Raw genomic sequence first — 12,819 nt, forward strand, 5'->3', positions numbered from 1 at the left:
TGTGATGGCACGCGTTGTGTCGGCGGTGATCGGCCACAAAGAGGCTTTTGTGGAAATTGACAGGACATTCATTGCCCCAGGGCACAGCGTTCCCTGCGGCAGACTTTCCTCTCTCACATTTGAGGGAAATTGTCTGCTCATATTTGGTATCAAATAGGCCCAGCGTGAAGCACTACGTAAAGAGTGCCCTTTCCACAGGAGGACGGGTGTGAGGTGGGGGGCAGTGCAGACGACAGGTGTCCCCATCCTGGTTGTCCCCCTCTTGCCGGCATCTGTGGCAGGGACCTCCTGTCTAGGGCAGCAGGTAGACAGAGTTCAAAATTATGCCTACTTTTCATCAGAACTTAAGGGAGCTGAGCTTCAGTCTCTCTCTCCATTCTGACAGTTTATAATTTTGCTTCCTGCCCCCCACATTTCCTATGTGTCCTTTTAAGCCTGTAGGCATCCCAAGTTCTACATAAAATCTCAGTAGCGAGTTATCATTAAATATATTCTATGGGTGCAGCAAAGAGATTACTCTACTGTGTGCTCTAAACAAGGGTGAAAAAAAAAAGTGAAATTAAAGTCGCTCAGTCGTGTCCAATTCTTTGTGACCCCATGGACTGTAGCCCGCCAGACTCCTCTGTGGGATTCTCTAGGCAAGAATACTGGAGTGGGTTGCCATGCCCTCCTCCAGGGGATCTTCCTCACCCAGGGATCAAACCTGGGTCTCCCATGTTGTGGGCAGATGCTTTACCCTCTGAACCACCAGGGAAGTCCTAAACAAGGGTAGCTGGGTTCTAATTGCATCTGATAGACTTCAGATGAATATTACTGCATGTCAGAAACACAAAGCCATGGAGGAAATTCTGTTTTTCATTTTGGTCTCCTCTCCTGACCAATTTGTCTAAAAGACTGAAACTTGACTCTCGAGGGTGGAGGATGAATCTGGGAATCCTTCTCCGGCTCCCAGTACTCTTCCACCCTGCGCCTAGCTTCTCTGAGCTTTGCCATCTACCCAGCGCCGCCCACGTGGCGTGATGAAAGAAAGCCTCACTATTTCACATCTGGACGGTCTCTTGGTGCTCGGCTCAGGGACCCAAGTCCCCTGCTCTCTTCCAGGAACGAGCTGGCTCCCAGACAATTGCCTAGTGTCCAGGCAGGGGCTGCGTTCCTTCCAGAGGACATCTGATGTGAAGAGATCATTGTTCCTCACATCAGGGGAGGTGATCTGCTAGCGCTGGGCAGGTGCTCCGATTGTATTTGGTTTGCGTTTTTCTTTGCTATGTGTTTCCTTTACACAGATTCTCTTTGTCTAAATTCACAGTATTACCTCTTGCTCAACAGTCCTTTAAATATCACCCCAAACAACAATGGTGGTGGTGGGGTCACAGAGAAATACCCAAATAGTTCTTCTGTATTATATCAGTGAATAATTTCCTAAGGATATAAAAGACACTGATGAATATTAGTATCTATTAGTTTGGCGGTAGAGTTATTGCTAAAATGGTGGAATTTAGGGCCATATTTGGGTTATTTTATAAACTGCATTACTCTGCCTTTACCTATGAAGCCCAATGATAGATTTCTTAAAGGAAGTGACCAAACATTAGTCAGAACTATCACAACCTTGGATAAGCAAAATGACAACCAATGGAACTGTCAACTGCTTGCATGAAAGGCGTATCGTGTTACCCCCAGTGTGGAGGGACAACACTGAAATTAGATAGAAGCTTTGTTGCAGTTTAGTTGCTAAGCCGTGTCTGACTCTGTGACCCTCATGGACTGTAGCCCACCAGGCTCCTCTGTCCATGGATTTCCTAGGCAAGAATACTGGAGTGGGTTGCCATCTCCTACTCCAGGGGATCTTCCCAACCCAGGGATGAAACCCATGTCTCCTGCACTGCAGGTATGTTCTTTACTGCTGAACCACCAGGGAAGCCAAGATAAGTTAGGGGAGGCAAATTGTTGACAACATCAGCTGGTGTTTTTGGGAAACTCAGTCTCGTGATCACTGATGTCTTGCACGTGCTTGCTTTAGTGCCCCCATGGGGAATCACAGTATTGGATTCTGATGTATTTTTAAAAATCTGAGTTAGAGCCAATGGACTGAACTTGATTAACTGGATGAGCAAATAATCCTGCAGCATAAACTGCTCTCCACCTGGGAATGCTCCGCTCATGTTGAGGGTAAGGATACAGATGAAAAAATTTCTGCATCCCTGAAGAAAGGGCAGTTCAGAAAAGAGGTCCAGAACTCCAAGCTCAGGCTTCAAGGATGCCACTTGCCATCTGGGCGACCTTGAGCAAGTCAGTTTCTTCAAGGGTCTCTCTCTTCCTGCGTCAGATGAAGGCGGCTTATTCAGAGGGCTAGAAGAGAAAAGCAAAACGAGATTGTGCCTGTGATATTCTTAGCAGTGTTCCCGGGGAATATACATGATCGCTATCAGTACTACTAACTGTAAGCAGATGTTGCTGCTGCTTTAAAGTAAGAGATACATTCACAAAGGTACATGTGGGTCTTCCCATTAAAAAAAGTAAGAAAGAACCAGGAAGGTCTCAATACCTGCTTCCTCAAAGTGAAGAGAAGACCCATTTCCTTGTTCTGTGATCTCTGTGCAGTTTTGAGAGCAGGGTCTTACAGCTTATACAGTTTATTTTGTTTCTGGCTTGCCTACATTAGAATGCAAGAGAAGACTTATGAGATATAGGTATTTATTTTCCTCTGGGGAAAATGTACTCATTGACCCAAGCACCTGATCAGTGATAGGTATGAACACACTATTAAAAAAACACAAACCCTTTTTATCTTGTATTGGAGTGTAGCCGATTAACAATGTTGTGACAGTTTCGGGTGAGCAGTGAAGGGATTCAGTCACATGTATCCATTCTCTCCCCAAACTCTCCTCCCATCCAAGCTGCCACACAGCATTGAGGAGAGTTCCAAGTGCTATTGAACATACTTGTATCTGAAAGCAAAAGCTATGTTGCTGCGTTAATTTTATGTCAAGTCAGAATCATAGCAAACCTGCTGTCTGCGAATATCTTTAAAAGGGTCACATGTTGGCAAGTGGCATACCAGAACTCATTCAGTTGTGAGCAACTGGAGCAACTGATTTCTTCAGGGTGGAGAATTCCAAAATGTTTACCTCTGACCCTGGCTTCTGTGGGTTTGTGCATCTTGTCTCTTCCCTTGGGTTTGTGCTCCTGGGCTCCGGGCTACAAAAGACTCTCCTTTACATTTGAGGCTCCTGCACAGTGGCTGGTGGAGAGTGGCTTGAAGCAAAGCTGAATTAAAGAAATAAAGAAGAAGGAAAAGCGAGCCGGGAACAGAGAGATGGGTAACAAAGAGAGAGATGGGTAACAAAGAGAGAGATGGGTAACAGAGAGAGAGACGGGTAACAGAGAGAGATGGGTAACAGAGAGAGAGACGGGTAACAGAGAGAGAGACGGGTAACAGAGAGAGAGACGGGTAACAGAGAGAGAGACGGGTAACAGAGAGAGAGACGGGTAACAGAGAGAGATGGGTAACAGAGAGAGAGACGGGTAACAGAGAGAGAGACGGGTAACAGAGAGAGAGACGGGTAACAGAGAGAGAGACGGGTAACAGAGAGAGATGGGTAACAGAGAGAGAGACGGGTAACAGAGAGAGAGACGGGTAACAGAGAGAGAGACGGGTAACAGAGAGAGACGGGTAACAGAGAGAGAGGCGGGTAACAGAGAGAGAGGCGGGTAACAGAGAGAGACGGGTAACAGAGAGAGACGGGTAACAGAGAGAGAGGCGGGTAACAGAGAGAGAGACGGGTAACAGAGAGAGAGGCGGGTAACAGAGAGAGAGGCGGGTAACAGAGAGAGAGACGGGTAACAGAGAGAGAGACGGGTAACAGAGAGAGACGGGTAACAGAGAGAGAGAGACGGGTAACAGAGAGAGACGGGTAACAGAGAGAGACGGGTAACAGAGAGAGAGACGGGTAACAGAGAGAGACGGGTAACAGAGAGAGAGACGGGTAACAGAGAGAGGGACGGGTAACAGAGAGAGAGACGGGTAACAGAGAGAGGGACGGGTAACAGAGAGAGAGGCGGGTAACAGAGAGAGAGGCGGGTAACAGAAGAAGGAGGGGGGGTGAGAATCTCACCCTCGTGTCTAGCTGTTGGGCAACTTGTCACATTAGAGATGCGACAAACTGTTACAATACAGAGCAGTGCGAGTGAAGGGTGTTTCTCCTTTTCCTGGATTCCAGAAGGAGAAGATGTCCAAAGGAACCGGTCAGAGGTGCCCAAGTCAGAAGGGCCATGGGGGCGAACGTGTGTGTGTCCAGCCATAAGCCGGCAGGGCCTCTTGCAAGAAGATGGTGGAGAGTGACACTGCCCACCAGGAGATAGGGGAGCGATCAAGGCATCGCTGCTGGCACCTGGTTCATCCCCAGTCCCGAGAACTCGGCAAAGGGGACTATGTCACTGATGCTATCCCTTTAAAATCCCCTACGAGGGGACGGCCTTTCTGTAGACCAGTGGATTTCTCAGTTAAGTCCAATACAACGATGTTTCTTCCAGGGCTGAAATAAAAGAATGCTTATCAGGCTGAGGACCAGCTGAGCAGCTGATTTGGGTTTTTCAGACTTCGTTGTTTAAAAATAATACAATATAACCACACACACACACACACACACACACACACACACACACACACACACACACACACACACACACACACACACGGAGGCCGGAAGTAATAATAGCAAGAGGGCAGATTCACCAGGCTCTCGTCACACCCATACCTCCTGAATGCAGGGACAGTTGCAGTGGCCCGAATTGTGCATCCTGCCGTCTCCTCATGCTCCTTGAAAGCGTTAGTCGCTCAGTTGTGTCCGACTCTTTGCGACCCCATGGACTGCAGCCCACCAGGCTCCATGGGGTTCTCCAGGCAAGAATACTGAAGTGGGTTGCCATTTCCTGCTCCATTTGTCTGGATACATGCTTTTATTTCTTTGTAATGTGGTTGGTCATCTTCCCTTGAGGCGTGTGGCTGAAAAGGAGAGTGGATAACCCAGGAAAATCAAAGTCTCTTGGGCAAAAGAGGGATTGTGGATGCTGGCGAATAGCCAATAGTGGTCACTGCGAACTTTCTTCTTTTAAAAAGGATTTAACCTCACGAACATGCCTGTTATGTTCCACTCATAAGTCATGCTCTTTACCAGGTTTAGAAAGCATCCTTCAATTTCCAGTTAAATGCCATTCAATCATAATGAACATTTATTTTATCGAATGTCCTTTGTCATCAAATGTGATTACTATGTTATAAATTTTGCTATAGTGTAATATGCTAAACTTACAGATTTCTCAGTACTAATAGAGTGTCAAATTAATGAGATTAAAAACTGATTGGTTGTAGTGGGTATGTCTCAATCTGTGGTTAAAATGGTATTTATGATTCTTTGTTTAACATGTTCACATCTAAGTTGTAATAGGTGCGCAGGGATTCCGTTCTCTGGACCACATGCAGATAATGTAGCTGATGTGCCCATAGGAGGATAAACCACTAGTAACTACAACTAATGCATATTAATGAGCAAGGCAACCAGGAAAGGAAATTCAGCAATGGAAGGAGGTTCTGTGGCCAGAGAACCTGCAGAGACTTGTCCGCTCAGAGAGGAAGGCAGGAAGCCCTTAGGTACCATTGCCTGGGCTGCACGGAGAACCACCCCTCCTCTGTCTGGGCCTCGGTTAACTCGCCAATCAGACCCGTTTAGACACCTTCAAGTGACCAGAAGAACATTCCGTTGTAACAGAACCTTGAACAGGTCAGCTTCTCTACAGCCAAGGTCTCCCCACGTGGGCAGCACTGTGCCACCTGCCCTTCTCAAGAACCCCAGGACCTATGCACAAGGCTGGCCTCTGGCCAAAGGCTTCTGGAGGGCTTCTCTCTTCATGCTGGTGGCTCAGATGGTAAAGAATCTGCCCATGATGCGGGAGACCCGGCTTCCATCCCTGGGTTGGGAAGATGCCCTGGAGAAGGGAATCGCTACCCACTCCAGTATTCTTGTCTGGAAAATTCCATGGACAGAGGAGCCTGGCGGGCTAGAGTCCATAGGGTTGCAAAGAGTCGGACACGACTGCGATCAACACTTTCACTTTCTAAGTAAAGACTTTGGTTTTTCGGTGAACATGATGTCTCCTTGTTATAAAACATTCAACTACTAGAGAAAAGCACAAAAAAGAAGAGAAAAATCACCCTGCATCTCACCACCCGCAAACGCCAGGATCACTTCGGGGGTACGCCTCACTCCAGGCGTCAGTCTCTGTGAAACCTACAGATGGAAGGATCCTCGGATGTGGATACAAACGCAAATACATACGACTTCATTGTATAAAAAGTGAGTCATGCTAGACACACCCTTTTCTGGTTAAATATCAATTTTCATTTCATATGAAGTTGAGAGAAGAAAATGCAATAAAAATGAATGGACTGTTGAACTTTTATATAATTACTTCTTCAAAAGATATTTTAGGTCCCAAAGTTGCCCTTAGTGTTGAGCAATTACAGTAACTACAGAGAGTTCAGGCCACCTTACCTGCCTCCTGAGAAACCTATATGAAGGTCAACAGTTAGAACTGGACATAGAACTGGTTCAAATTGGGAAAGGAGTATATTAAGGCTGTATATTGTCACCCTGCTTATTTAACTTATATGCAGAGAACATCATGAGAAACGCTGGGCTGGATGAAGCACAAGCTGAAATCAAGATTGCCGGGAGAAATATCAACAACCTCAGACATGCAGATGATACTACATTAATGGAAGAAAGTGAAGAGGAACTAAAGAGCCTCTTGATGAAAGTGAAAGAGGAGAGTGAAAAAGCTGGCTTAAAACTCAACATTTGAAAAATGAAGATCATGGCATCCAGTCCCATCACTTCATGACAAATAGATGGGGAAACAATGGAAACAGTGACAGACTTCATTTTCTTCGGCTTCAAAATCCCCATGGATGGTGACTGCAGCCTTGAAATTAAAAGATGCTTGCTCCCTGGATGATAAGCGATAACAAATCTAGACAGTCTATTAAAAAGCAGACATCACTTTGCCGACAAAGCCCGTCTAGTCAAAGCTATGGTTTCTCCAGTGGTCATGTACAGATGTGAGAGTTGGACTATAAAGAAAGCTGGGCACCAAAGAATTCATGCTTTTGAATTGTGGTGCTGGAAAAGATTCTTGAGAATCCCTTGGACTGCAAGGGGATCAAACCAGTCCATCCTAAAGGAAATCAGTCCTGAATATTCATTGGAAGGACTGATGCTAAAGCTGAAGCTTCAATACTTTGGCCCCCTGATAGGAAGAACTGACTCATTGGAAAAGACCCTGATGCTAGGAAAGATTGAAGGCAAGAGGAGAAGGGGGTGAGAGAGGATGAGATGGTTGGATGGCTTCACTGACTCAGCAGCATGAGTTTGAGCACACTCCGGGAGATAGTGAAGGACAGGGAGGCCTGGTGCACTGCAGGCCAGAGAGTCACAAAGAGTCGGACATGACTTGGCGAATGAGCAACAGCAGTGGAGAGCTCGGGACTATTTTCTGGCAGTTTTCAACGCTGGACAATGTGGGTTGACTCTGCTCTGAACAGCCAGGTGAGAGGCTCTTGCTTGTCCTCCCATCTCCCTTGCCCGCCTCCTCATTTTTTCCGCATCGGTTGTAAGCATGATACCTGGGGCCTACTTGTTTGCTTTTTCTTCCTCTTCCTGTGGCCTTCAGCCATGGCACCTTCCTTATCACCTAAATCACTTTTCTGCTTCTGACCAGATTGCTGATTCAGAAGCAGAAAGCTTAGTCTCGAATCTTACATAGCAGAGATGCGCATCTCATTTTGTGCAGACAGGTTAGCATGACGCGGACTCTCTTTAGTCATTGCTTTACCATCTTAAGGTTCATCTGAAGTTATTGAGGGGGTCTATTTATTAAAAATGACTTCTCGGTGGCACAAAGAACCACAAAAAGGCATGTCTAGGTCACCATAGGGCATTGAGTAGCGGTGGAACACAGCAAGAACCATCCTTACAGAGCTCTCATCCTAGGAGGAGCATGAAACTGAAAGTGAAAGAAAGCGAAGTCGCTCAGCCGTGTCCGACTCTGCAACCCCATGGACTGGAGCCCGCCTGGTTCCTCCATCCACGGGATTTCCCAGGCAGGAGTACTGGAGTGAGGTGCCATTTCCTTCTCCAGGAGATCTTCCCAACCCAGGGATTGGGGTTGGGGCGGGGGCGGAGGTCTGGACAGTCGGGGGATGGGTTGGCCGGGAAAGGCTTGGCTGAGACAGGGACCCCGAGTGAGGCCCACTGGATTGGAAGGAGCAGGTGATGGGGACTCAGATGTCATCAGGGAAAGAGGCAGCGCTGACTCAACGGTGGTCAATGCACAGGACTCGTGTGAAATCCCAGAATTGGAATGTCTCCGTGACTAACGGCCCTGAAAATAAAGTCAGCTGCTAATGCATTTCAGAATTCGGGGATTCTCAAGTACCACATGGTAGAGCCCAGGGCTTTCTATGGGTTTAGCTGATCCTCCAGAGAAGGCAGCTCAGACAGGAAAAAATCCGCCTGCAATGCAGGAGACCTGGGTTCGATTCCTGGGTCAGGAAGATCCCCTGGGGGAGGGAATGGGTACCCACTCCATGAGGTCACAAAGAGTCGGACACGACTGAGCGACTAACACTTCTGGATGGGACAAAGTCCTTGGGAGGTATCGGTAATGACTGGTTTGGCTTGAGGGAGGATCAAGGGGAATTTCAGGCAGGGCCGGGGCGGTGACATTAACAAGCCTGCTGGGCCTGAGAGAGGCTCGTCCCCAGGTCTATGTTGCTCCCCATGCCTGGCTCACCGAGAAGTGGTCCACAGCAGGGAGACCAACTCATCCTCTTTGCCCAGGACAGACCCAGTTTCTGAACTGACAGTCTGTGTGCAGGAACCTTCTGGGTCCCAGGCTCAAGGGGAAGGGTGCTCAGCACCCCGGAGGGCAGAGAAGATGTTCATGAGAAAGTCAGGAGGGTCTGGATGCCGACCCTTCCAGGGGGCTGCAAGCTGAATCTCGTTTCCTTAGAGGTTCCATCCCACTTGTTTTTCTTCCACTCTACCTTGTTCAAATCCACCTGGCAAAAGTCCTTTGCAAGAAGCAGCAGAGTGTCTCTACCATGTCTCATCATCCTCTGAGTCAAGAGGAGCCTGGTGGGCTGCAGTCCACGGGGTCGCAAAGAGTCAGACACGACTGAGCGACTAAGCACAGGACAAGCTAAGGCAAGAACTGAATTACTGATTAGAAAAATCTTCATCTCTTGACTGCACACAATCTGGGCGGCTTAAACTGTCCTGGGAAATTAAAAATTGTTTTTCATTATAAAGTGATATTCTCACACTGCCAAGAAGTGTGCGAAGTAGAGACAAGTGAAAGTTCACAGATAATTTTATCACCGCAGCAAACTGCATTTCAGTCATTTGTTTTCAACTTAATTTTAAAATATCACTTGCAGTTACAGCCTGCATACCATCTTGGTAAGCTCTCTTCTCACTCACCGTTACATTATAAACATTTTTTCACAGCTGCGCCGCTTTCATACCCAAACTGTTTAATGACTACATGAGACATAACAGTTTTGAATTAGATCAGGAAATTTAAAAGAAATACATATTAACTTAATTAGCATGCAGTTGATCATACTAAGTCCTGAAAAACTGTCATCTTAGAAATCTGTTGAGACGGGAAGATGCTCGTCACATGTATTTAAGTATTAATAAGTAAGATAATTATTTCTGGAATGTGGTTTTAATTTTCCCTTTTTGCCTTTTTTACTTTCTAGAATGTAATAATAAAATAATTAGTCTGTAATAAAGACACAAGGAACACTTTGCAGGGAAAAAAAAACTGCTGAGTGGGGATCTGATGCTAAGCAGCATTCTTTAGACTTCCCTGGTGGGTCCAGTGTTTAAGAATCCACTTGCCAACGCCGGGGTCACAGGCTTGATCCCTGGTCTGGGAAGATGCCATGTGCTGCAGAACAGCCACAACGGCTGAAGCTGCTGCAATGAGAAGCCCCCGCTTCTTGCAACTGCAGAAAGCCCGTGGGCAGAAAGAAAGACCCAGCGCAGCGAAAACTGAATGAATAAGTAAATAGCATCTCTCAAAAATGCCACTGAAGTCACCCTGAGTTTGGAATTAAGAAGCCAAAATTCATGAATAAAACAAAGGATAGGAAGGAAAACCCGCAGCGCTTGTCTTTGCTAGCACAGTTGGAGAGTTTTCAAGATCACCCAAGGTACAGGTGAGGTCACTCGGGCCCTGGGGAGGAGGGGGGCTCAAGGGGAGAACCCTCTGAGTGCAAGTCTCAGGGACTCCGAGCTAAGGTTACCTGATCTGAGACCAGGGTTTCCGGCCTGCCTGATACACGCCTTTGCAATGGAAATTGATCGCCTGCCCAGGGGTCACTGACTCCGTGAGACGCAGCTCAGTCACTCAGCTCTGCATCTAGGCTCAACTAGTAATGAGAAGCTGAAGTTGAACAGTTCTATGAAGACCTACAAAACCTTTTAGAACTAACACCCAAAAAAGATGTCCTTTTCATTATAGGGGACTGGAATGCAAAAGTAGAAAGTCAAGAAACACCTGGAGTAACAGGCAAATTTGGCCTTGGAATACAAAATGAAGCAGGGCAAAGGCTAATAGAGTTTTGCCAAGAGGATGCACTGGTCATAGCAAACACCCTCTTCAAACAACACAAGAGAAGACTCTACACATGGACATCACCAGATGGTCAACACTGAAATCAGATTGATTATATTCTCTGCAGCCAAAGATAGAGAAGCTCTATACAGTCAACAAAAACAAGATCAGGAGCTGACTGTGGCTCAGATCATGAACTCCTTATTGCCAAATTCAGACTTTAATTGAAGAAAACAGGGAAAACCACTAGACCATTCAGGTATGACCTAAATCAAATCCCTTATGATTATACAGTGGAAGTGAGAAATAGATTTAAGGGCCTAGATCTGATAGAGTGCCTGATGTATGGAATGAGATTTGTGACATTGTACAGGAGACAGGGATCAAGATCATCCCCATGGAAAAGAAATGCAAAAAAGCAAAATGGCTGTCTGGGGAGGCCTTACAAATAGCTGTAAAAAGAAGAGAAGCGAAAAACCAAGGAGAAAAGGAAAGATATAAGCATCTGAATGCAGAGTTCCAAAGAATAGCAAGAAGAGATAAGAAAGCCTTCTTTAGCAATCAATACAAAGAAATAGAGGAAAAGAACAGAATGGGAAAGACTAGAGATCTCTTCAAGAAAATTAAAGATACCAAGGGAACATTTCATGCAAAGAAGGGCCTGATAAAGGACAGAAATGGTATGGACCTAACAGAAGCAGAAGATATTAAGAAGAGATGGCAAGAATACACAGAAGAACTGTACAAAAAAGATCTTCACGGCTAAGATAATCATGATGGTGTGATCACTCATCTAGAGCCAGACATCCTGGAATGTGAAGTCAAGTGGGCCTTAGAAAGCATCACTACGAACAAAACTAGTGGAGGTGATGGAATTCCAGTTGAGCTCTTTCAAATCCTGAAAGATGATGCTGTGAAAGTGCTGCACTCAGTATGCCAGCAAATTTGGAAAACTCAGCAGTGGCCACAGGACTGGAAAAAGTCAGTTTTCATTCCAATCCCAGAGAAAGGTAATGCAAAAGAATGCTCAAACTACCGCACAATTGCATTCATCTCACACGCTAGTAAAGTAATTCTCAAAATTCTCCAAGCCAGGCTTCAGCAATACGTGAACCGTGAACTTCCTGATGTTCAAGCTCGTTTTAGAAAAGGCAGAGGAACCAGAGATCAAATTGCCAACATCTGCTGGATCATGGAAAAAGCAAGAGAGTTCCAGAAAAACATCTATTTCTGCTTTATTGTCTATGCCAAAGCCTTTGACTGTGTGGATCACAATAAACTGTGGAAAATTCTGAAAGAGATGGGAATACTAGACCACCTAACCTGCCTCTTGAGAAATCTGTATGCAGGTCAGGAAGCAACACTTAGAACTGGACATGGAACAACAGACTGGTTCCAAATAGGGAAAGGAGTACATCAAGGCTGTATATTATCACTCTGCTTATTTAACTTATATGCAGAGTACATCATGAGAAATGCTGGACTGGAAGAAACACAAGCTGGAATCAAGATTGCTGGGAGAAATATCAATAACCTCAGATATGCAGATGACACCACCCTTATGGCAGGAAGTGAAGAGGAACTAAAAAGCCTCTTGATGAAAGCGAAAGAAGAGAGTGAAAAAGTTGGCTTAAAGCTCAACATTCAGAAAATGAAGATCATGGCATCCGGTCCCATCACTTCATGGGAAATAGATGGGGAAACAGTGGAAACAGTGTCAGACTTTATTTTGGGGGGCTCCAAAATCACTGCAGATGGTGATTGCAGCCATGAAATTAAAAGACTCTTACTCCTTGGAAGAAAAGTTATGACCAACCTAGATAGCATTTTGAAAAGCAGAGACATTACTTTGCCAACTAAGGTCCGTCTAGTCAAGGCTATGGTTTTTCCAGTGGTCATGTATGGATGTAAGAGTTGGACTGTGAAGAAGGCTGAGCACCGAAGAATTGATGCTTTTGAACTGTGGTGTTGGAGAAGACTCTTGAGAGTCCCTTGGACTGCAAGGAGATCCAACCAGTCCATTCTGAAGGAGATCAGCCCTGGGATTTCTTTGGAAGGAATGATGCTAAAGCTGAAACTCCAGTACTTTGGCCACCTCATGCGAAGGGCTGACTCATTAGAAAAGACTCTGATGCT

This window comes from Ovis aries, chromosome 8, assembly GCF_016772045.2.
Source record: "Ovis aries strain OAR_USU_Benz2616 breed Rambouillet chromosome 8, ARS-UI_Ramb_v3.0, whole genome shotgun sequence".
NCBI classification, from domain to species: domain Eukaryota; kingdom Metazoa; phylum Chordata; class Mammalia; order Artiodactyla; family Bovidae; genus Ovis; species Ovis aries.